Raw genomic sequence first — 26650 nt, forward strand, 5'->3', positions numbered from 1 at the left:
TCTGTCCATATGGTTTCTCTTTTTATGTCAGACCTGGGAGGGATGGGACAGACTGGGGAGGCCTGACAGTGGTTGAACAGGAGAGGGGGTTAGTCCTGATATTGCTGAATTCTTTCTGTTCCTCATTGGCCCTTTTCCCAGCAGGAAGGGGTTAGCAGGTCTCAAAAGATGTGTCCTTGAAACTGACTCAATACAAGTTTTCTGGACTTAACAAAAAAATGAAATATTTTGGTAAGGGGTAGTTGTTTTCCACATATCAAGAGACAGAAAATACCAAGTCTATGGAAAAAAGTTATGGAACATCTGATGAGGACTTTCTATGTCTAAGGACTGTGAGAAAACAGGAATGATTTTATGAGATACTGTAAAAATCTATTTTTCAAGAAACGTTAATGATTTAAAAAAAGAAAAATCGACAAGATGCTTTAAACTTGTCTTCATACAAATTACTTACAAATGACTGGCGCTTGCTGAGTAGTGGCAGTGTTCTGTGTGGGGCTGGGTCCAAGATTGCAGCTGACTGGAGCCCTTCTGCCCCATCATACAGAGTCAGATGGAGAACCCCCAGCATCAGAGTTTAGGCCCTGAAGGAATGCTGGCTTAGGAAACTGAAGCCTGAAACCTGGAAATCTGAGTTCTGATTTGAAATTTGGATTAAGAAATTAAAATTAAAATAAAATCCCAATGTAGGCCAAACTAAAGATGTTTGCTGGGGTAAAGTCTGGTTCATGAGAGTACCCATTTGTGATTTCTGGTGAAAATTGAGTACACAGTCCCTCACAGGCTTTGGCATCAGATGTGTTTGCACAATCAACAACTCTCTAAAGTTGTCGATAGCTTTACAAGTCATCAGCACCAGGTTTCTTCCCCCCTCGCATGACAGCTCTGCTGGGAGAGAAAGGGCAGAGAAGTTCGAGATCGGCTTTCTTGGAGCTGGACCAGTTCCCCTTCACAAGTGCATCAGGCCGTGGCATCAGAGCAGAAATCCTGGGGGCAAGGTGAGTAGCTGGGGTCCTAACACCAGAGAATGAATTGGGTGCATCTTTAGAAAAATGCTTGGAGAAAGTCCTGTCTGCAGTCAGGAGGTTGGAGTAAATGGCTCCTGGGGTCTCCTTCCAGGCTATGATCTTATGGCTCTGGGTCATTTCTGGTGATATGCCTTATTTGCCCTCAAAAAATATTCTCTCCTACCTTTAAAAAAGCTACTCCTCTGTCTCAAAAAAAAAAAAAGAAAAGAAAACAGAAAGGAGAATTACTCCTTCCACTCCTCAAAGTCTTAAAATGTGAATACAATGAAACTTTACAACTCTTCCTAAACACACAATGAACCTGGAGTGTTTTGTCTACAGATTTTTAAAATCATTGGATTGACTAACATTCCCGAATGATGCAAGTCTCCACCACTAAAGGTTTAATTTATTCCTAAAATGTGGCCATTATTTGGGGTAATGACATATAATTAAGCCTGCCGACTGTGTTCTCATGCTTTTCTATCAGTGATTCATGGCTGTTGTCAAAAAGCAGCTGCATATCAGTGCTCTTTTTGGGCTAAAGCCCCTGTTTGAAATACCCAACAAACAGGATTTTCTTGATTCATCAGATTATCCAGGTAGTTTATGTGCTTTTATAAAAACTTGAGTCGATGCCAGGTTCCATTTATATCTACCACAACTTTTTTTTTTTGCTAGAAATGCTTATGATGTTACCACAAAATATATGTAATAAGAAGGTAAGGCTGGTTTACACGAAACACATTCATTACTGTATGTTCCACAGTGCAACACTGCAGAAGAATACAGGTTATAAATCTAAGGGCTCTCTCCCCCGCAGATTCCTGTGGGTACCCTGATAGGCGCTCTCTTTTTTTGAAGAGGATGGTTTGCAGGTAGAGTGACTTGCTCCAGAGGAGCTGATCTTCCCAGCACTTTTGTTGCTGGAGATTCTGATAGCACATGTCCGTTTTTCCTCACGTAAACAGCTAGAGTAACAATGTCTATTGCTTGGGTAGCAAGCCAACGCATTACGTTAGCAGAAGACAAAAAACCAAAGCCGAACTCTGGTGTCGTTTCCTTTCTGTGGCAGCAGCTGGACTCCTAGAGAGGACAGGAAACTAGAAGACGTGTTCTTTAGAGAAAGGGTTAACTAGCTTCGATCCTCAGTGTTCAGTGGAAAAAAGAAAACAACAAAAAAAACCTAGTGAGAGTTCAGGTAACATAAACACTTTGAAAAGAGTAATTTGACTCTTCACAATTTAATGTAATGGCATACAGAAAAAAAGAAAAAGAAAATAACTTCGCTCTCTTCAAAAGGAATTTTTCGACTTCTTTCTGACTGTTCAATATGTATTTCACAAAACACAGCTGCTTTCAAAATTACTGTCAGGCGCAAGGCAGAGGTGTTTGTTTTCCTAGATCTGAAAGTAGAAAGTAAAAAGGGAAAAAGTAGGGACTCACGTGGTTTTCCACTTGAGGAGGGGAAAAAAGAGAGTTTGATCATGAAAGAGAGATCTGTTTTCCCTAGACCCTGGATAATTTCTCTCAGCTTTGGCTTGATTTTTATAATGAATAGTTTAAACTCAAATTACAAGTTTAAATTGAGAGCTCTTAATCTAAAATCCTTTTAGTCGCAGCAAGAAATAATTTCAGGGATTCATGGACTGTTGAAATTACTAGTCATATATTTTATTATGGTTAATCATAGCCACTTTTGAAAGAGAGGTAATAATATATGTTTTCTCTGCTAAGATCAGCTGGTGAAACTGTAGTTCTCACACAGTTGCAATGTTCCCGCTAATTATCTAATCATCAGGACAGAGATGTGCAGAACCAGGCAGGTTGAGACGGCTCCTGCTGCCAGGTTCCCAGTCAAAGTAAGAGTTTTGTAGACAGCGTGGCCTATTTATGATTAAATATGCTGAGTTATTCTAACTGCTGCCAGTTTTGAGAGTCAGTGCTATTATTTCTCTGTTTGAATAACTGCTGTTAATTGAAATACAGGCAACAGCATTCTTGGGGATGGGAAATGATGCTTATGAGCTTTCCTCCCATAATCCTTTCTTTTATTACCCTCTAGTTGCATATATCAACACATTTATTACTGTCACCGAGTTAATCCTCGCATTTCGTGAACACTCAAGTGTTATTTTCCTTTTATAGATAAATAAAACAAGATGGTACTAAATCATGTGAACATGCGAACACATTCATTCAGTGGCAAAAACTAACTCCTTTGTTTCTAATTGACCTCATTTTAGGAATGAGTAGTTCACATTGCATCCTAGTAGTGAATGTATCTCTGAACAGGTCTCTGAATCGCTCATAGTCTTGGTGTTACTTTAATAGCTTCTTTTTTGTCTCACGGGAGCGAAACGTGGTCAGTGAAGTGATTCTCAAACAGCAGTGTACATATGGATAGTCTAAGAAGTGTGTCAACGTGCAGATTCCAAGGCCCTATGCTGATTCCACAGATTTCTGTCTTGGGACTCAGGAACAGGTCATTTTCACACACATCCCAGGGAATGCTGATGTAAGTAGCTCACAGACAGTCTGTTGATTAACCTTGATCTAGTGTCAGTCCTAGGTAAAGAATTATTGGGCTTATTTCTTTACTATTTGGTTTCCTGGAGTTTATTACACCATTTTAAGATGTGACTTATTTTTTGCCCTATAAGAAAGGAATTAAATGAAACTCCTGTCTCAGAAGAGACTTCTGAATTTACTGCTTATAAAATACTTAAAGATCCTGAATTTGAATAGATTGTGAAATTTTTCTTAGTGCTGCAGATTTACACTGTGGTCAGTATCTGTTTTGTACCCTTGAAAACTTTTAGTTTGATTGTCATTTATGGAAGATAGTTTCCTCCTGATGAGAGCAACATGGTATCAGGAAGAACACTGGAACAGGAATTGGAAGATCTGGCTGTGTTTCTATTGTGACTTTAGCTATAGCTAGCTTGTTATTGCATTTAGAAATAAGGAAAATATAAATCTACTCTGACTAAGGGATCCTTGAAAATACGAAGAAGATTTTGTACATGCATGTAATTTATAAACTCAAACTTGCTATATGGTTATAATAACAACACATGAATTCTGAACACAGGCAGAACCATCTCCTTAAAGACTTTATTGAGAGAAGTCTATACTTTTCAAGGTCCTGTTGAACAGAGAGAATTCTTACAGGGAACATGTGGGAACTCTTGGTTTGGAAAAAGCTTCTTATAAACAATCAGAAAGTAATTGAATGTGTGGGAGATTGGGGAGTGTATTCCTCCAAGTATTTCCAGGAATAAACTCATATAGTGTTTATACACTTAGTGGGAGTGTGTTATTGGGTAGCTGGACTGTGATATGTGATCGTGACCTTCAGTTAGGAGAAACAAGCAGTAAGTTGAAATCTATGATTTTCCTTTTCCTTTCCTGGGCCTCAGCACGATGTAACTCCAGTTGCACCCTTCTTCTCCTTCTTTTCTTCTTCCTCTCCTTATTCATCTTCTCTCTAGTCTACCTAGTTTGTGTACCCCCAAATTCACATATTTAAACCTAACCCTCAGTGTGATGGAATTGGGAGGTGGGGCCCCTGGGAGGTGATCAGGTCACTAGGGTAGAGCCATCATGAATGGGACATGGGCCCTTAGAAGAGAGCCCAGAGAGCTCCCTTCCCTCACTTCTGTCCTTGAGGACATAGCAAAAGGACAGCTGCCTATGAACCAGGAGGGGAGTCCTCACCAGACACTGAATCTGTTGGTGACTCGATCTTGGACTGCCCAGAGTCCAGAACTATGAGAAATAAATGTGTTGTTTATAAGCCAGTCAATCTGTGGTATTCTGTTCTAGCAGTCAGAACAGACTAGGACAACCTTCCTGATAGTGATGTATGTTCCTGACGAGAATGGTTTCTGGAACAGCACATAATTCATATATCACTGTGAATTGCCAGCCATACCACAATTTTGACATATAGAACCTTTTGGCAGAAGTATCAGTAGCCGTGACTGTGATTGAGTACACATGGAAACAGCATCTTTCGATAATTTCAAGTTACTCAAATAAGCCTTGAAAGTAATAACCAGAAATGTAAAACCTGTTGAGGATAAATTTTCATTCCTGGAAAGAAGAGAAATAAAAATATGAGGGGTAAATCTTTATCAATTTTGCTTTTGCCTTCAAGAACTAAAACTTGTGGTACTTTGTACTGTTATGATGGTTTTTTAATCATCCAAAACCTTGAAGTCTTTGCTTTTGGTGAACATTTTGAAAAGGGATGTTGATTCTACTTCAATATTTTGGTGTAGACTGATGTTATATTAACTAAAATGCTAAATTTTAGTTGAATTCAAGTGTAGCAGGTATACACACCAAGTGATGAGCTTGCACAAGGAATTCACTTGGATTTTTCTTTTAAGAAATAAACATGGCAGTTAGCCAAAAGACATGCAGAACTATCAAATAAGACAGAGGGCCTCTGATGCAGTTTTCTCTGGATGAGACCTAACCACCATGACAGCCAGTAGTGTGTGATGAGACAGTCTGGGATGTGCGGTCCAACCACATGTGGAAATAAGGACTGACATCACAGACACAGAGATTCTTTTTGTTTTTTTAACTGAAATACTCTCTGTCCTGTAGAGCTGCTGCCTAAATCTTGCCATCTTGTCTTTATTAGCTTGAAAATAACTTGAGGTTTAATTTTCAACCGATCTTTGATTACTCCTCAGTATTCCATTTCTGGACTAGGCTAGAAGGTGTATCATGGGGCGGGGCCGGTATAGCTCCAGCAGTAGAGCACATGCTTAACATGCATGACGCCCTAGGTTCAATCCTCAGTATCTCCTCTAGAAATAAATAAACCTGTCTACCTACCCATGCCAAGAAAAAAAAATGTGTATCATGGGATGAAAGTGCTCCATTATTGTAAATCGAGCTACTAGCTTCCTAAAACTGCCTGACTTTATTTTTCTGCACTTAATTTTTAAAGAGAAAAGGCAGATAATGACAATGCAATCTCAGGTGGTGAGGATTCTTAAAAAAGTAATTTCCAAGGCGTATTCTTGGCTCACTTGCAGATCCAACCCACCAACTCACCTCCTTCAACTAAGAAAGCTGCGTTAAAATTACTGCAAGAGATTATCGTCAGAGTTGTTGAGAAAAGTTTGTGTTTAATTGTTAGACCTTTGAAAGCAAGGACCTTGTCTCCCATATTCTCCTGTCTTTCCTAAAGGCTTTCAGGGTGCTGTACATAAAAGGGAACACCCTGATTATCTGGCAACCAGGCTTTTGATCTTCAGGAGTTTCAATCAGAGAAGTAGGACCACTAGGAAATTAAACACATCAAATACAAGATTTATTGCAAGTATTTGATCTTAGAAAATAATTACGGGAGCTGCTGTTTCTGTGTCTCGTGCTGGAGTCTGAAGTTCATATGGCAGGCAGTAGGGAAGACTGGATGGACATAAAGTGGGAAAAGCCAGGAGATGTCAGATCTTGTGAAGCTGAGCCAGAAACCACAAGGAAGGTCTGGAATGCCTGTCAGTCTGTCCTGGCCTCCAAACTTACAACTTCTAAGATGGGGCCATTTTGCAAGAGAAACCGGAGACCTTCTCCTGGGAGCTAAACATGCACTTGGCTCAGAAATGAGAGAAGCTGAATCAGAAGATCTAGCAGGAGCTAAAAGTGTTGATGGTCCAGCTGCTGCCTCCTGCCAATGGTGCAAGTCAGCAGATAAGCAGTGATGCATGTGAGATGCAACAGACAGTGGTGATGGTGTTCCCTGCACCAACTTCTCGAGGAGCGTGCTTGCTCTTTCATTTCCACCTTGCAGATCTTGTGCAAGGTGTTCCTGGTGGCCCGTGTTAACCATGAACTATGCAGGGAAGGAACTTCTAAGTGCTGAAGTTCCAGCTTAATTAAACTGGCATAATACAAGTCCACCATAGTTTAATGTTGGTTAACTCAGTATACAGATAAACCCTTTGAGCCATACTTAACTTCCAAATAAAGACAATAGGAGAATCTGAGTGACAGCTAACATAAAACAACTATCCCTTATGCAACTGGTAATATACTAACACTCTCCCCTAATAAAGATATAAAATCCTTTAACTCTGGGTGATTTTCATTCCTCTTCTAACTGAATCACATTTCCTCTTTGATATAAAGTATCGTAAATATTGAGCTATAATGTTAACGACTATTTATTCCCAAAGGTTCTTGGCCCTAAGCAGTCCTGCTCGTATCAGACAATTGTTTCTTTATCTCCTTAGTATCTCTAAGAGACCTCTCAGGAGATCTACATTCCAGACATGCTACTCCCTCCCCTCATTGCGTAAGAGGAACTCATTTTCCCCTGGATTTTAGGATCAGTCATCTTACCTCTTACCTGTTGATTCTTTGATTTAAGAAGTATAAAGAGGCCTGGCGAAAGTCTCATTTTCCAGTTTAATGGAACCATTGCCAGTCCCACTGGTAGAAGCCTCCTCCCTTGGCAACTTCCTCTGGACTAACGGCTCAGAGTCAAGGACAGGAAGCGACCCTTGTGTTAGTGGGTCACTAGTGGTAATCATTAGAACCCCACTCCCTTGTATGCTGCTTGATTCCCAGGGCCCCAGATCCCGGCTAGGGGAGAAACGGTGTCATACACTTGTCTCTGAGTGAAGGTATATACTCCGTTCCAGAGGCCACTGCAGTCCTACAGGATGTTGCCCCCACTATTGCGCCACAATCGGGTCATCAAAAGTCCATTCCACTACTTGCTCAGCCAACCATTTCAGGATGACAGGGAAGATGGTAAAACCAGTGAATTCCCTGAGCATGAGCCCATCTGTACATTTCATAGGTTGTAAAATGAGTTTCTCAGTTAGAACAATGCTGAGAATGAGGTAGTTCATATGTTTAAAGGTGATAGTAATGGCAGAAGAATTGTGGGAAAGGAAAGTAAATTTATACACAGTGTAAGTGTTTATTCCAGTGAGAACAAAGCACTGTCCTTTCCATGACAGAAGTGGTTTGAGGCAATTATTCTGCCACTGGGTGGCTAGCTGATTTCCCCTCTTCTCCATCCTGCCAGTGAATGATGCCATGTTGGAGACTCTGTGTGAGTCCCTGCTGTTGTCAAATTGAACACTCAGCAGTGGCTGGAGTCAGATCAGCATTCTTGAGGGGAAATTCACGTTGCTGCAGCTATGTGTACCTCCATCCTTGTTGCCTTCATACTTTTTCATGAGCTTATTGGTCAAGTGCAGGGATGACTGGGGAAAGAGGCTGACTATTGTACACATGATGGGTCATCTTATCCACTACTTACTAAGATTCTCCTCCACTAAACTTTCTCGTTGGTGAGCACACAGATACATATTTTCACATCCTGTGCACATCCGGAGAGGTCTAAACATATATCTCTTCCCCAAGCTTCCATATTGCCAATTTTTCAGTTATGTTCTCTCCAGCTGCCTGACCATTGAGCCCAAGCCTTAGCTGCTGCAGATGGGGTGGTACAGATCCATATTTCTGGCCATCTCCTTTTCCAGGTAAGATGAACAACCAGCTGTATTACTCAAAGTTCTGCCCACTGAGAGGATTTTTGTTCCCCACTGTCTTTCAAAGGACCTCAGATTGGAGCTGTTGAGGTTGCCCACTTGCCAGTCAGCCTATCACATAGAACCATCTGCAACCCAGGCCCCGATACTTTCTTCCCCAGTTAGCTAATCATAGGAAACTCTCCTTAAGGTGGAGAGGGAAGAGGCTCTGTGGCAGAAATATGGGTCATGAGTGTCTCTTCCACTTACTCATGTACCTTCTTTGTGTTTTCAGGACCTGATCAAGTCGGATCTTGCACACTGCTTTCATGTAATGATGGAGTGCTGCTGTGCATGCCCAGCTTTATGGCTTAGTAGGACAGGAAAGCCAGGGTAAGCACTCAGGTCACGCGGCAACTTGGTGGCTCATGTTCAAGGGTTCAGCCTCTATTAAGGTTCAGTGGCAAGTGAGAATCTGGTTTTCTAAAGCACAATAGTAGTAGTTTTCTACTGAAGAAGCCATAGCTTTTTACCCCCTAAAATCTGAATGGTTTGTGCTGTAATTCACCTATAGGGGACTGTCAAAAGCCCCATACGACATCCCTGTCTACCACTGATGCTTTAAGCACCTTCAGATCTGTAGGTCCTTATGGTCCAAGTGGCACTGTGACTTACATGGAAGCCTGGGCCTGCTGCAAAGCCTTCTTCTGTTCTGAGCTCCCACTAAAACTGGCAGCTTTTCAGGTTGCTCTGTAAATGGGTTGGAGTGGCACTTTCAAGTGACAAGTATGTATGTTACCTTCAAAATTCCAAGAGGTCTAGTGGCATTATGTGTCTTTCTTAATGGTGGGGGATCAAGACATGGCAACTTGTAATTCATTTTGGAAGACTGACTTCCAGAAATTTCACCGAATTCCTGTAGGATTTATTTCTCACTTGCTGGCACACAGTTGTCTCATCTGTGTGTCTGGCGTCATCACTATTTCCTGCTCACTTAAACCAATCAGTATGACATCATCACTGTAATGGACTGGAGGAAAATGGGAGGTGATCGAGTTTCTTGACATCTGGCTGAGAAGTTGCTACATCTCCGAGCTGGGACACTGAAGGTGCATGGCTGATCCTGTCATGACCTCCAAGATTCCAACTTCCATTAACAGAGCGACCTGCAGGAGAAACTAGCGCCCTTCCATGCCCCTGGCCCAGGATTCAGAGATGCTTTAGCAGGAGATCTAGGGGGAGCTGCAAATGCTCTCAGCCTGGTTGCTGCCCCTGCCAACCCACAAACCAGCAGATAAGGCAACAGTGCCTGAGGCCCTGCACTGACCTTCTAGTGTAAAAGGATAAGGTTAGTCTTCTGGCTTCCTGTGCAAATGCTTCCTGTGGCCCAGGCTAACCAGGAATAGGCAGGAAAGGAAATTCCAGGAAATGTAGTTCCAGGTAAGCCAGGTTGCTACAACTCAAACTCATCATATCAGAATAGCTTTGATCTCAAATGAAGATATCACAAAAACCTCTGAGAGCAGGACGCTTCCCCTAAATCCCTAAAGCAATGAAAATGTCGGCAAAGGGCAGAAACCTCAAACGAGGATTACTTCTTTCATCACTGGAAAAGAGATTTACTATGGTGAGCTGGGGAAGTTCACAAAATATTACATTTGTGGGTTGAAAGCCAAGAAGGACAGAGGAAAAAGGAAAAGAGAGAAAGTATGTGATGAAGATCAGAAGCAGGGGGCAGTGCTGGGCAGAAGTGAGCAAGGGCAGGGACAACAAACAACAAGGAACACCTGCTGACAGAGAAAAGCAGCAGTGACCAGAGCAGCCTCCCTCTCCGAGTGGGAAATGTGTATCTGGGCCTCACTTGGTTACTGCTGAAGGAACAGGCATATGGACGCTCCACTCTTACAGTTATAACCGACAGAAGTCAGACGACAAGTGGCTCCCAAGGAGCAGTATGTAGGATCTTTTGAAAACACTTGGCATCACTTAAAATAGCTAATCTAAACTTACAAAATTTACTTATATAAAACAGTTCCTTCCTCAATAATTTCAGTTTAAATGTACTTATTAAATTTTGTCTAATTTCAATCTTTTTTTCATATTTGCTATTTATAATAGCTACCATTAGTTTTTTATCATTATCGGAAATTAGGACATAATTATACATGAAACATTATAAATGATATTTTAAGTGATGGACAGAAGGGCTTTTACTTAATCTTTTGGCCCCATTAAAGCCAAATTGTCTCAGAAACTTAAGTAGATTTGCATATCATGCAACAAACTTAGAGTATCTCCTTCAAAGAATCCAAGGAACTCAATGAAACTTAAAAAAAAATTACGTGATATATGGGTAGTAGTTCTTACTACTTTGCTTTATTAGATGTAGGATAATTTAAAGATGATTCTGAAGTCCTTTCATTCGAAGGAAAATCTTGCCAAAACTGTCAACAACATCATCATCTGTTTATAGAAAATTATCACTATATTTTCCTTAGAAACTGGATTTGGTTTAGGCTCAGAGAAAAGAATGATTTTTAACTGAAAAAGCATGAGTCAGCTAGATCACAGTTCTGATTCCAGGTACCTAGGAGCCGTGGGACTTTTGGAAACTTAACTTCTCTTAAGCTTACTTTCTTTATCTGTTAAATAAAGAATCCTAATACTTATAGGGTTGTTATGAGGATTAAATTAAGTATGTATCTAGCCCATAGATATGCAATAAATATACACGATTGTTATTTGCAACAGATAATTGAGAAAATCTATAAAGCATAATGAATTAATGTTGATAATAATTTTTACTCCAGTGTGCAATACTTAAATGAGAGGAGATATTTGAAGTTTTTTTTTGCCTTAGGATAGCTAATGATTTAAAACCATTTTTCATTTCAATTTGAGCCCTTTTCAAATATTATTAAAATATGTTTTATTGTATGTGGTTGAGAGTTTTAATTCTCCTGTTTTGTTAATAAACAAAACATGATTGGCCATTACTTTCAGGCAGAAGAGAGTATAAACATAATTAAAAGAAAAAAAGTTCTAATAATTTTAACTGAGGTTTTTGATACCGTGTAGAAATTGCTTTCTTCTTTGCTAAATTTATAAGGAGCCTCCAACAATATAGTTTGGAGCTAGAAGAAGATTTAGGAAAGAATAATAGAAGGTTGAGGGTGGAGAGGAAGCTAGATATGAACAGTTGTATTTTTTTTTTTATGTCATTGATGACTAATCTTCTTAATAATGCTGTTTTTGTTATTAGTCCTTCACAGGCCCCTGGACTCATATAAATTATTCCAAAGTTTATTAATCACCATAGAGATTCAGTTATATTTATTTTATTAAAAATTCATACCATTTTCAAAAGAAAATGATTACCCAACATTTTAAAATGTGTTTTAAAAATCTTAAAAATAAATAAATAAATAAAAAATAAAAATGTTCACTCATTGAGCAACCAAAGTAACATAACTGTATTTACCAATAGATATTTGTTCTTTGGCAATAATTTTTCATGAAACAAAAATAAACTGTTATACAAGTAAAAATCTTATCTCTATAGTATTCCCTTAACTCAAATTTTCTTCTAATTCCTAAGTAGGTACGGATCAGGGGCAGTTCAAGGGTGTATTCCTAGCAATTAATAAATTCACAAAAACAACAGATTGTGTTCTGCAGAATGCTGATGTTTTTGACCCTGAACCAGACCTCCATGTTTAATTCTGATTAAGCACAGTTTATCATGACCTTGTTTATAACGTGTACCATGAATAGTTTCATAAAAATGATATTTTCTTTGCCCTTGTTTCTACATTAATGTTGTTACTGCCACAGATCTGGGGAATTTATGAAAAAGTTATCTATCTGGTGTGTTCTTGGGGCCCCTGCCAGAATCAGTCACATTTATACTTATTTCAAGGGTATCTGGGAGAATTTATGCAGCTTAATCCAAGGTCCGGATGTGTCACTGATCCTGCCCTGCGTTTCTTCTAGTCGTACAAGTGAGAGAAAGAAGAAATCTTTTGATAAATTCTTGTTACCCACGACAATGGAGATTTTTTTGTACTTATTTGACTTTTTGTTCATTTCTTTCTGATTTAATACATTTATGTTGAGAGAATTAAAAATTCATGAAAAATCAGTATCAAGGGAATGATGTAATGCATTTCAGTGAGATAAGATTATTGGAATAGATTATGAATGAGGGTGTGGCCCTTGAACAAAACCCAAAGTGCTTCTAAGTTAAAAAAAAGAAAAGAAAAGAAAAGAAAAGAAAAGAAAAGAAAAGAAAAGAAACAACTGATTAACTCAAGGCTTAGATACACAAGTCCACAAATCGCCTGGTTTTCAGTTGGACTTCCCTACATGTACAATAAACCTGCAGTCATCTGGTAAAATGGGGTATTCTATTTTTGTGGGTAGCTGTTTCTTCTGGATATCTCAGAGTTAGCTGTTAGAAGATTTTTGTTTCAAAAAGTCATCATTCTACAATATATTTTAATTGCATCTGCTTTGGTTAACAGAGTATACTGAAGGTAATTTAATTTTTTATTAAAGATATGGGATAATTATTCTATGTGTAGGAGAGACATTATCTTAATAATTTTCTACTATAGGAGAACCCCACCTGATTGCTAATGAGTGAGGATGAAAAAAAAATCAGTTGAGAAAAGAAAGACTCAACTTATTGTAAGGCTGATTGAATGATGGTGGGGGGCCTGTGCAGTTGTCTGGCTGGGAAATGGGAGCCTGGAATATGATTTCCAACTGCATTTTACGTGCAGTTTTGCACGACTGTGGGAGAGTGTAATCATGCAGTTTTATTCTACCTGCTTGATTTTTTGTTGCTGGGTTAATCATTTAGATTTTTTAAAAAGGAGTGTGGAAGATGTTATGATATTCAAAGCAGTAAAAAACAGAATTCTATATGCAAAATCTCATATAAACATTATCTTATATGATCCTCAGGACTAGATTATGGACTACAGGTGATCATCACACTTCTGAAGCTGGAAATGGGCCCAGAGAGCTAATTATTTTGCCCAAGGCCACATAGGTAAATCCAGATCTATCTGACCATGAAGTCGGTATTATGGCCACTACACCATGTTACTGCACAGGCAAAGCAGTTGTCTTCTACGCTGTCTGCTGTGCTCACATCAGATCAGTCTTAACAACTCCCTCTTTTTGTTTTCTATTATAAAATTAGCATTATTAATTACTATGTTTTATGCATCACCTTTTATCTATTTCTAGCTCATAGTTTTTGTGTGTGTGTGTGTGTGTTGTTCTCTGTTTTTGTTGCTCTAGGAAGAAAAATGTTGTATTTGCTGTGCATGCTCTCTACTTTTTCACTTACACACCTCCCTAGTGTTGATGTGTGTGCCTTTACTTGTAAACACATAGATTACCTTTAAAAGAATATACACAAAAAAGTAATAGACCTACCATATGTTCCAGCAATCCCACTCTTGGGCATATATCCAGAGGGAACTTTAATTCAAAAAGATACATGCACTGCAATATTCATAGCAGCACTATTTACAATAGCCAAGACATGGAAGCAACCTAAATGCCCACTGACAGATGACTGGATAAAGAAGTTGTGATATATTTATACAACGGAATACTATTCAGCCATAAAAAAGAATAAAATAATGCCATTTGCAGCAACATGGATGGATCTGGAGATTGTCACTCTAAGTGAAGCCAGAAAGATAAAGAAAAATAACATATGATATCATTAATATGTGGAATTTTTAAAAAGATTAATGAACTTACTTACAAAACAGAAACAGACTCATAGAAATAAAAAACAAACTTATGGTTACCAAGGGGTGAGAAGGGATAAATTGGGAGTTGGAGATTTTCAGATACTAACTACTATATAAAATAGATAAGCAACAACTTTATACTGTATAGCACAAGGAACTATATTCAATCTCTTGTAGCAACTTATAATGAAAAAGAATATGAAAAGGAATATATGTATGCATATGCATGACTGAGCTATTTCTGTATACCAGAAATTGACACACATTGTAAACTGACCATACTTCAATACAAAAAAATATATATACACAAAATACTGGTTAAAATGACTTGTGTTTTGGGAGGCAAGCTGAGTGGCAGTGTGAGAAAGAGAACTATTTTTCTTTATATAACTTTTTGTTCCTTTTTAAACTTTGTTTATTTATATATTTATTATACAATATCATATTTACAAAATTGAAGTATAATTGATATACATGTTGCTTTTTAATATTGTACTGTATATATATGTTCTACCAATGAAAAAACGTAAAAATATCTCTTTATTGTGGACATTTGGGGTATGGTTGCTAAAGATCATGAGACTCTGCTTATGTTTTTATAAATCCAAAACAAGAACTGAAATATTTTAAATTGTGGCTATGTTTGCTTTTCATGGGTTCACTGGTGATACTAGATTTCAGAAAGTGACAGTTTAATCTAAAGGCCTTTGGTACTTGGAGCTTAGAGAGTATAAGAAGCCATGGGCAACAGTGTTTTCTGAATAAGAATGTGTATTATAGATCACTTAGTTCAATGCTCTTGTTTATTTATGAAGAAACTTCTAGTTGTTAGTGGCAAAGCCGGGGGGAAAAACCATGTCTTTGGACAGCAAATTCAACATGGCCTCTAATATGCCTTTATGCTAAGATTGACATGGTTAATTCATAGGAAAAAAGGTACCCAGGAAAATGTCTATTACAATATACTCTGACGATAAGATATCTTTTCTTGTCCACATCTTTAGGAAAAACATTTAAGTGAAGGAGGATTTGTATCAAGAAAATAATTTGCTTTATTTTTCTGAAGGTTTTGACTCTGGGAGTGCTGTGTGTAACTGTCATGACACTTAAAGGGAAGATATTAGTAGCAACAGTTTTTTATGTGATTATCATCACCATCCAGTTAAAAGTGTATATATATATGTATATTATAGAAGTTTATTATTTCACATATTGCAGCCACAGTAAGTACTACCATCAGCATAATAAATGGACAGCCTACAGCAATATTCTTGATAGCTCAGTGCACGATCTAGCAAAGCCAGTTGAATATTCATTGTTTTTAAAAGGTGCATAGAGTCAAAGAACCAGCGAGTGGAAATGATTCACTCAGATAATAATCCAGTCTCTCCATTTTACTTAGTTTAGGTATTTTCTGGTCATTTAAAAATAAAAGAAGGAAACAAAGACAACCCTGGTAAACTTCTTTGGCATGAAATTCAAAGGCGTCAAATATATGGAATAAAATATATGCAACCTTATTTCTATGTGTTCGCAATATTTCACTCTGGCCATTTTCCCCGTGGTCATCTTTAATGAATGAGGACTACTAGTGTAATAGGAATAAGCAAGAAAATCATTGATGGATTCTGATGAATAGGCCGATTCACTGACAAGGAAAAGAAAAATGGATGGGTACTATGATGATCACATTTGTAGACACACATATGAGCACCAGCAGCTTTTGTCCTCCAATAGTTTCCTATTTTTAAAATCACATATCCCTTTTCCACGCTGAAGAATACTCGTCTTTGCCCACTGTTTTCCGTTACTATGTTATATCACATCCTGGGCTGAGTCATGCCCTGGCTAAATTTTCAATCTGGTTTCTTTCTTTTTCTCCTCTCTCACTAGGGTACACGCTGACAGTTTTAACAAGGATATCGCTGAAACAATCCTCAATTCTTCTAAAACCATTTCTATGCAACTCAAGTTAACTGACTCTAGAAATTTAGAGACAAAGAGATTTCAGGAGAAATGAACAACTTTGTATTTTGCTCACTATTTCTAACGAGTAGGTTTTCATTCAGTCCAGCTCACATTTGATACTTCGAATTTTCTCTTAGGATAGCTGGGATTATAGCATATTTAGCAGACTGTTATGTTACTTTATCTACTAACATAACCTTGAGAAAATTCGCTTTGTAAGAACAAGATAACAGGACCTTAAATTCAAATAGAATTTAGATACATGCAGTTAAATCTTTTTAGCACCTAGAGTTTTCTTTTAACATTGTGGCACTTTCAACTGACTTTATCAGTTCAAAAAAGAAAGCTAATTTTGAGACGATAGCTTTGACACATCTGTGGTTTATTAAATAATGATTAATTAATGTCCAAAAGGAAAAAAAAAACACATAAACAAAATCTGGGGTTAAGTCATGATGATATTGGTTGTTTTTATTAGCCTAGGTTTTCATGTTTGTGACTGTCCTCATCAGTAGAATATTCTCATTAGCCTGGTATGTTATTACACTATCCTCAGTGGTGTCTCGGGTGGGCCTCCAGTAGGTGATGTAACTTCTCAGTTAAAGAGCTGAAATGGTCCTGGAGTTATATTACAATCTCATCTTAGAAAGTTCTTTTTCTAAGAAATTTTTCAAAAGAGTTACTGAGATTTCGTCACCTGGATCATGGCATGCCTTTTAATCTTCTTTAAGCCATAATGTTTGAAGAATTAACTAAGCCATGAATCTTTTGTGTTATGGATTAAAGCTTTATTGCAAATATTTTCCTCTATAATTTAAACTTGTTTTTGATGGTACTTACGATAATTTTAGCAACTAAAGAATCTTAGTTGATGTTTGGGCATGAATTTTTTAAAACATTAAAACTCAGTGATGGATTAATAGTACTATCCATTTCAGAATGAATTTATACCATCAAATCTAAATTATCTGCTAATTAGGAAGTTTATAGTTAGACTTTAATTGACTAGAAAATTGGCTTAATTTACCTCTTCATTTTTACAGAGCAAAATAGTACTAGAGTCTTCATTAAAAGAAGAAACTATGTATATGAATCCATATTTGTACATATATATTTGTCTATCTGTGTTCTTAGCTGTGATTTCATAAGCACCGACCATGTCCCAGGTACCTGGTGTTGGTAGCACAAATATAAAGAAAAGCTAGGTCTGCCCTCAGGGGACCCTCACTATCAGGAGGAAGGGGAGACAAAGATACAACTTTATGGTAACAGCCTTTGTTAAATTCCACAGGAGTGGTGAGAATAAGGTGCTACAGGAATATAGACGGGAACTGAGAAGGAGGGTAGCAGGGATTTACAAAGAGAATAAAACTGCTGTGAGAGTCTAAGGGCTGAATAAAAGTATCAAAAAGAGCATTTCAGGCTGGAAGGGATGCCTTGGCGGAGGGCAGAAGGTATGAAGGGAATTTCAAATGGTTCAAGATAGTGACAGCATAGAGAAAATAGGGTGATACAGCCAAAGATTCATGAAAAATGGATGGAGACCCATTATAGGTAATACAGCGTCGTACTAAAGAATCCAAACCTCATGCAGTAGAAAATGGGACCCTACAGGTCTTTGGGAAGGTTTGCTTCTTTGTTTTAGAATGGTAACTTGAAAATTGCTTCTGAACTTAAAGGAGCACTAATCCTACAAATTAGGATTTGTGATAAAACAAAAATGGGGTCCGCTGTAGTCCCCAATTCCTTCTTAGAGATTCACTGTGCTCATCAACAGATTGAAGGTATGGAAATATTTTGCATGAAATCAGCCTGTTAATATACTTAGCCTACTGTGTCCTAAGTGCATATCTGATCATGGAACTCCCTTTTCTGCCTTTTTTCCATCTCTCTTCTGTAGCATACTTTAGGAAATTTTATTTTATAAGGGAAATTCTTATAGTTATGTGGTATATGGATAAAATGGAGAAATATTTGAGGCTGAGGGCCAATATGGAGAGATATAGATGAGACATGATTGCACTACTGACAAACAACATGGATTTTGAAATTCATGTTATTTTGAAATTATGGAATTTTTGATGCTCTTGTTTCAAACTTTTATACAAATTTTAATTTTTATCTGAATTGAACCAGCAAATTCAGCTTCTGTGAAACTTTCTTAGAATACCCATTATAAGACCATCATGAAAGATTGTTTAAATGATGTATAACTGATTTTCTTTAAGAACGTGCGCTTTAAAAGAAATTGCAATCCCTTTTTAAAAAATCCTGGCAAAATATAGCTATGTTGGTTTCTACTGTCAGTTTTTTAAACAGTCATAGCTGGGAATAACATCAGTGAACAAAATCCATTTGCTGTCTGTGGCTGGAAATTCTACAGTTTCTGAAAGCTGAAATTACTTGGGAGTGGCCATTCAATGTGTCATAGAGGAGGTAAAAATCTCACTGTTTCCCCTTAAAATCTGGCCCATACAAAATGCTAAAACACTTATGCTCAAAAGAAGTCTGATTTTGTAACTGTTTCTAAAATTGGAAAAGTAACGGCATATTGTAAAATTTACACAAAACTTCTTCTCAATTAGATGAAACATTTGTAGTAAATACTAAAAACTCCATCACTTTCTTCATGAATTCTGGAGTAACATACTGTAGGCATAGAGATTTCTTTTCCTTTAGCTTAAGGAAATACCATTTTCCCTTGTTTCTCAAAACTGTCAGTTTGCAAGTGACTGCAATATCAGGCCCAATTTCTCTCCAAAACACAGAAAATATTTTCATGTTTCCACATGCTAAAAATAGGAAGATTTTTTTTGGCTTATAACCACTGAAAATTATAACATTTAAAGAAAGGAGTGAGTTAAATTGCTATGTTAGTTAAAATTTTACCTTGCCTCTATAAATCTGTTATATTTAACCTATAAGGATCTGTTTTTAATCTTTCTTTAAATGAATTAAAAAGAAAGTGCTATTTTTTCTAACCCTTTGCATCATTTAGCATTAATATTTCTTTCTTACGTTATTTAAGACAGATTTTCCTATGACTTAGTTATGATGCATCTTCGATTTCAGTTCTTACTTTCTCAAGAGTCTTTTTGTTATTTACGTGTCCTCGAGTTTTTGACGTGTAGTTCATTCATGCTTTCTTTTTATACACTTTTTATTGCTTATATTTTGATCATACAAGGTTGTGATGAGAAATTTGCTTGTTGTAACTCTGGGCATATTTCTCTCTCTTGTCTTCATTCCTAGTCCATTAGGAAGATTTCCTTGATTTACAAGAATAACTACTTGCAAAATGTCAAAACGGACGTCCAGTAGTCTTAGAAATAATGCACACCTATAAGTTCTGTCTTTAATGGGGACCACTTTTCACACCCCATAAGTATACTTAGGAGGTAATCGTCAGACTGGCAACCTGACATACTTGCATATAATATAATTTTGGAAATCCTTAGCCCAAGAAGCAGCTCAGTGAGAGTTCTTTACAGGGGGCCTTCTCCTTATGCAGGGGACAGAGATCCTCTAAAATAGAACAGCCTTGGAAAAATACACATTTGTCCCTTGGGGCCATTTAAAAAGATCTGTAGATGAATGTCAAATTGGGATGTGAGAAAATAAGTTGACTAAAATTGTTGATACTGGAATTCAGAACAACACACATTATTTGGCTCAGAATCTCAGATAAATGCTAGACTGAGGAAAAGCCCTAGCTCCTATCTATTTAGTATCTATGTGGGAAGAGAAATTTGGACACAACAAAAAACAAGTTGAACAAGATTTAAGGAGCCAAAGATGTAACTATTGTGTGACTCACTTGCTCTGAGGAACTCCAATTTGAACGTGTCGTGTCCTGAAGCACACATCAGCTAAGTCCCTAGTGGGTCAGCTTGCTGCAGACAAAACTGACACAGAGGAGCATATGGAATAGTGTTGAGATAGATTCTAACTTATTTGTTTTATGTACACTAGGGACTAGTACAATGTATTAGTGAGGAAATTAACAGCTGCAATAAAACAAAGAAGTAAATGGTCAATGTGTCGACAATTTAAACAGTTCCTCATTTGTCAATATTTTCAAACAGAACCAAAGGGCCGTTTTATGAAAATGTGCTTCAGGATTTTTATTAGATTCTGTTTTGATACAAAACAATCTTTGATGCTTATTAAAACTTAAGCCATTTTGGAAGCCATTAAAATGAAATGGAAAACATTTAATGAAAAACATTCTTTTCAACAATTTCATGCAAAATCAATGATTCTATGATTTTTTAATGCAGACCTCTTTTTATGTGAGATTGCCTAAGAACCAGACCTGATATGTTTGAGAAACTTCATGTATAGAAAAATAGCAACATGCCACATGTCTAATAATCCCTAACAGTTTTAAGTTTATATCCACGAAGAGTTAAAATATTCCTGTATTTTTGGCATCCCCAACAGGTAGCAGTCTGGCAAAATCCAGATGAGAGATTTGTTAGAATTCCTGTACCTCTAATTATTATAGAAGCAGTTGAATTATCTTTGAATTTTCTTCCCCATTCTCCTATTCTCACCATGTTTTAAAAAGCAGATGTGGTACATCTATGTTGTTAGCACATGTAAGCCATTACTAAGTGTATTCCTTCCTTTTTACCCCTTATTTATTCTTTGTGTCCAGTCATTTGGTTGCCTGGAACATATTCTCTAGTAGATTCCCCAGGACAAGCTCATGGGAACACTATTCTCTGAGATCTTGTCTGTTAACAATAGCTACCATCGGTCTTTCAAACATCCAGGTCAGTTTTGCAAGATATAAAATCCTTGACTGACATTTGTTTTCCATGAGTATTTAAAATACTTGCTCTGTTTTCTCCCAGCATTAAAGTCTGATGAGCATCTAATTTTCTTTCTCTTACAAATCATTAATTACTATTGCTTGGATACCCAAAAGTCCAGTAACTTTACTGAATTTTGTCTTAGTGTGAGTTATTCTAGGTAGATAGTCTTAGTATAAAATATGCCCTTTAAATTTAATGTTCCATTTTTTTCCAGGAAAGTTTTCTTGTATTAGTTTCATATATACATGTATATATATATTTTTTCTTTTTTCTAATTTTGGTTTTCTTATCTAGGGACTCCTGTTATTTATATGTCAGATGTTCTTTATCTTCAATATTTGTCACTTAAGTCCATTTTATTTAGTTTATTTTTTATTTTCAATATTGTCTACCTTTTAAACTTCTGTTTCTTTTATTCACTTGCTTTTATTCAGTTGCTTTGATGTTGTTTTAGTTTAGGCTGTATTTTTGAAATTATTTTTATTTTTAATTCTGTCCTTAGTTTTATCATACCATTTTTGAGTTTTACAAACAAATCAGAACGTTATTCTTTTGCGTCTTATATTATTTGCTTAATGTCTTTTAGTTTGTTTTGAAATAGAAAGTTATAATTTTGATACACTTTGTACGCATGTCTTTTTTGGGGGTGCTTTTGTTTCCTGTAGACATATTATTTTGCTCTTTATTATCTTTTTTCTTTTATTAGTTTTCTGTGGCATTTCATTTTGACGATCATGTTGGGTTGAATAGTGTCTCCTCTGAATTCATAACTATATGGAAACTCAGGATATGACTTTGCTTAAAAATAAGATCTCTGAAGATGTAACTAGTTTGTAATTAGCTAAGGATCTCAAGAGGAAATCATCCTGGATTTAGAGTTAGTCCTAAATCCAGTGATTGACATTCTTATAAGAGGAGAGGACAAAGAGAGACACACAGGAAGAAGAAAGCAATGCAAAGATGGAGGCAGAGATTGGAGTGATGCGTTTGCAAGCTGAGGAACACAAAAGACTGCTAGCAACCACCGCACGCTGGGAGAAGGGCGTGGGATGCTTTCTCCTTCAGAGCCTCCAGAAATGAACCAACCCTGCTGACATTTTGATTTCAGATTTGTGGTCTCCTGAGCTGTGAGAGAACACACTTCTGCTTTCAGTCACCAAGTTTGTGATAACTTCTCATGGGAGTCCTAGGAAGAGACTACAATCCTTTCCCATTGTTTCTTTTTATGTGAAATCTGTGTTCCTGAAATTTTAGAAGTAACTGTGATTCAGAATGGCTTTTCTAACTTCACAGAACTCCTGCTTCTGCTGTGTGTGTGTGTGTGTGTGTGTGTGTGTGTGTGTGTGTGTGTGTGTTCCAAAAGGTGGCAGCTTAATTTCTGAGATTTCCTGGCCTTTACTTTGCTCTGTCCTTCCCATCATACTCTATTCCATTTTGACTGACCCCTAGCTGCTCAGTTTTGAGAGTTCATGGAACTAGCCTGTTCTGCTCTCACTCTGGGTCTCTAGGACTCACTCGCTTTTGGATTGGGCAAAATTACCAGTTTTAGCAACTGCACTTTAAGGGGCATGTGACATTTTCCAATGAATACATTTTGGCTATGTCGGCAACTTAATTTCTCCTTTACAGATCCCAATAGTGTGCAGATCTTGTGGCTGTTGGCTTTTTGTCCCCACCCTCATGTTCTGGAGTTTGTGGGGATACCTTGTCACATGGTTTTATATCAAATTCTGTCTGTGAGTTTTTGTTTTGAAGCCAAGATTCTGTCAAGTTGTCAGATGTGTTCAGATTCATCAGCTAGTTCATCTGTAATCTCATCCCCTTGGGGACCTCTGACCTGAAGCTCTCTGGGCTTCTCCACTTGGCATTAGTGGCCCTATATCTTAGTCCATTTGTGCTGCAATAAGCAAACACCATAGACTGGGTGGCTTATGAAGAGCAGACATTTATTGCTCACAGTTCTGGAGGCTGGAAGTCCAAGATCACAGTGTCAGCATGGTCAAGTTCGAATAAGGGTCCTTTTTCAGGTTTCAGTGTTTTATTATGTAAATGTTCAAAGTTTTTCTCTCTATCCTCGGTCTTTTGGGCCATCACCTTCCCTCCCTTCTAAACTAGTGGCTCTAACCAAGGCTGTTTTAACCCTGGGGACCTCTGGCAATGGCTGAAGACACTTTTGGTACACGTTGAGTTGTCATAACTGGGAGTGCTACTGACATCTATTGGGTAGAGACCAAGGACACTGATAAATATTCCAAAGTGTACAATGCAACTTCCCACAGCAAAGAATTATCTGTGAATAAGGCTGAGGTTGATAAATTCCCCCCTAAAATATGCATTTTCAACAAGGGTGATATTGCTTCCAAGAAGGCAAAAATTAGTTCTTGAGAATTGGGGCAGGGATGGGCTGGGGGGAAGGGGAATGGCTCAGCTATTACAATCGTTCATCATCCTTCAAAGGGCCACAATATAAAAACAGGTATGTAGTATATCTGTGGTATTAAAATTCCATGGAAGGGGTAATTGGGGTAAGGGGAAGACTAAAAAAATTCTTAAGGGGGAATTAGTGAAAAAACATTGAGAAGTACTACTGCAGACTGAAGAAGGTTTTGTTATGTCCAACCAAATTTGATGGAACTGCATGTGTGATTCAGATTCAGCAGGTAGGAAGGAAAAGCAGAAAAACAATACAGTATAGACTTAGGACTGTTGGGAGTTTTCCATATGAGGTAGAAAAGAGGGGTTACTGAAGGGACTGCAAGGGGGTGAATGGAACAGAAAAGAGCATAACATGAATTATTCTAAAATAAACTATGTGATCCTTTCATAGTATTTGGGAATAGAAAGTATGGTTCCTAGTCTTTTAATAGAAATAATCTTGCCCATTATTTCTTTAATTGACTCCATCATCATCTCCTCGTCTCCTCGTTTCTACCACAGCCAGGTAGATTTGGAAAAAACCTTCTGTAGCAGTTACCAGCTGTGTGGCCTTGGAGATATCACTTGCTATTTCTGAGCTTAAATTTATTCATTTGAGAAGAAAGGGGATAAGAATCCTATCCTGTAGGGCTGTTGAGGGGATTAGAGGTATGTACATAATGCTTAACTCAAAAAGATGAGAGCTATAATGATACTATTCTAAAATAACAATTTAAATAAAATGTTCTTTACCAAAATTATGTATAAATCTAGTAAATTCATCGGGGCCAACTCATCAATGTACCCCAGTCACCCTTGGTCAACCCACATTGCACAATACACTCTTGTTAATTATTGGAAAATTCAATCTTACCACTGGGAAATTTACATACTTTGGTGAGTTGTGCGTACCTGGCAGCAGGTGGGTGTGGCAGTGAGGTGAGCACTGGGGTGTGGTCTACAGCAATCTGTAATTGGGGTGGGTATATTTGTTGATACATATACAGATAATAATATGACAACTCCATGGCTCTGTGTGAATCTGATCTATCTCCAAGGGTAGATGTATTGTTTCCAGCTCACTTCCTCAGGAGAATTAACTCTTTTTTTTTTTTTTTTTGATGCCCTGTTGAAGGAGCTCAGATCGAAGGACACTTGTGTAAATTTCTGTTTCACTAAAAGGACAGAAACAGTGGAAATCAAACATCACAATGTATACTGTGCAACTATTTGCAAATGCTGATCTCAAGCCCTTGAAGCTGAGGTGCAGATGGATATGACCTTGATAACGTGAGCAGTTTGATTACAGCAAACCCAAGGACATTTGGGTTTTCGTCTCTTGAGAAGTTGTTAGTACAAAATGTTCTACCACATTCCGTATGTCGGTGTTAAAAGCCTAATACAGTTGCTAGCTAATTAGTGAGATTTTATGCATTGGAATGACAAAAATCATGCACAGCAGAAGCCTTATGGGACCTCTTTGTTCAGTGGTTTGGTTTGTTTTAGAAGTCACGGGATGAGTCAGCATATTTTATGACAAATTATGGAAGATATAGTGTTAGTCTCTTTGAGTGGGTATTCTGCTAAACACATCAATTTGCACTGATGGCTTAGTCAGATTTTAGTGTTTATGTAGCAGGTAAAAGAGAACGTAATTAAGGCAGAATTCTTGTTTAGTGAATAATTGTCTAGCTTACAATGTTCAGTCTTGCCAGTTTCATTTCAAAGTGTAAGAAAATACCTGTCACATGTGGTGTGGATTTATTTGTACTGAGGAGACCCCGCTTGTGCTATAGGGAAAAAAATCAGGATTTTGTATACATAACAAAGAAATACCTCGATTTTCATGACACACTTTTGCTGCAACATTATGTACTTGCCACCTGAAACTGCCTAGGAAGCAGAAGGGTGTTTACTGCAGTGAGTGTAGTAAACTTCATCAGAAACGATGCTTTAAACCATTGCCTCTTCCTCGCTTTTGGTAAACAGTAATAATGAGAATGCTGTCTGTCTTCTCCTTTGAGGTAAATCAAGCATCCATTTAATTCAATTAATATTTATTGAGTGCTAAGACATGAGAAGCATTGGGAATGCAACAATGAAACAGAGAAAATCCGGTCTTCATGAAAACTGCATTCTGGCAACAGGAGATTAACAATAAACGATATAAAATAAGGAGTCAGCTGGCTAGAATAAATGGAGGAAGGTGGGTAAACAGTGTTGGGCAATGGTGTTTGTAATTTTGGACCAAGTGGCAGGTGCTGCTTTCACTGAGAAAATGACTTTTGAGTAAAAAAGTGAAGAAGTGAAAGAGCTAGTATATGTCTGTGGAAAAAGGAACTGTTCTAAGCAGAGGTCACAGCAAATGCAAAGGCCTTGAATGAGACTGCTTGGCAATTCTAAGATAAAGGAAGAAAGCAGTGTGGCTCCAGGGTAAGGGAGTAGGTGGGCAGAGTAATAGGAGATGAGGTCAAAGACAATAGGAAATATAAATCACGGAAAGCCCTCAGGCCATAAAAGGGACTTTGGCTTTTATTATGCATATGAAACTATTCAATTTTTCCTTTTCTTTTGGACTTTTTTTTTCCTGATAGCAAAATTGTATATGTAGCAGCAGAAAGAATTCAAATTGTTACAGTAGAAATGCCAGCAAGAAGGAGACCATTTTGAGGGGGGTGGGGGGGTGGGGGGGATGTGATGTTCCAAGCTAGCAATATAGTAGGATTGCAAAGAGGAAGAAAGTTAATATGCAGGTTTTTTTCACTTTCAGAGAGACTCTAGAGTATCCAAAGGAAAGCCCCTGAGACTTATGCAACACCATGCCCCACCCCAGAAGGACAGGGTGACGCCGGGAAGAAGAGAGGGTGATTGGGTGTGTGACGGGAGGAGGGAGTGGAGGGGAAGCTGGTGCTTGTGGCGAAGTGGGAGGTGGCAGTGGAGGCAGCGGGCAGAGAGGCTGCGCACCTTTGGTGGCCGTTGCCAGGGAACACGGGAAAGCCAGTGTTTCTGGGACTCCTGGATGACAAACCTACATCCAATCTGCTGAGTCCCTGGTGGATTGTTCAGCAAAAGGGCACTCTTGTGTGACCTGAGACTTTGCTGAATAGCCCCTCCTCCCTACTGCCATGAGTATTTCTTTGCAAGGACCTATGTAATAGCTC

At 37.8% G+C, this 26650-nt stretch overlaps 1 long non-coding RNA gene across 2 annotated transcripts in view; it reads left to right on the plus strand.

Moving 5' to 3' along the window:
- The first annotated feature begins 894 nt into the window (after positions 1 to 894).
- LOC140697716 (uncharacterized) overlaps positions 895 to 26650 on the plus strand; it is a 39198-nt gene continuing 13442 nt past the window's right edge. The window contains exons 1-3 of one of the 2 annotated variants that reach the window (XR_012074974.1): positions 895 to 998; positions 8808 to 8905; positions 13481 to 13568. This is a non-coding gene — a long non-coding RNA (uncharacterized lncRNA). Of the gene's footprint in view, positions 999 to 3436; positions 3526 to 8807; positions 8906 to 13480; positions 13569 to 26650 lie in introns of those variants that run through there. The other variant, XR_012074975.1, reaches the window with a different exon arrangement.

This window comes from Vicugna pacos, chromosome 8 (assembly GCF_048564905.1).
Source record: "Vicugna pacos chromosome 8, VicPac4, whole genome shotgun sequence".
Classification (NCBI taxonomy): domain Eukaryota; kingdom Metazoa; phylum Chordata; class Mammalia; order Artiodactyla; family Camelidae; genus Vicugna; species Vicugna pacos.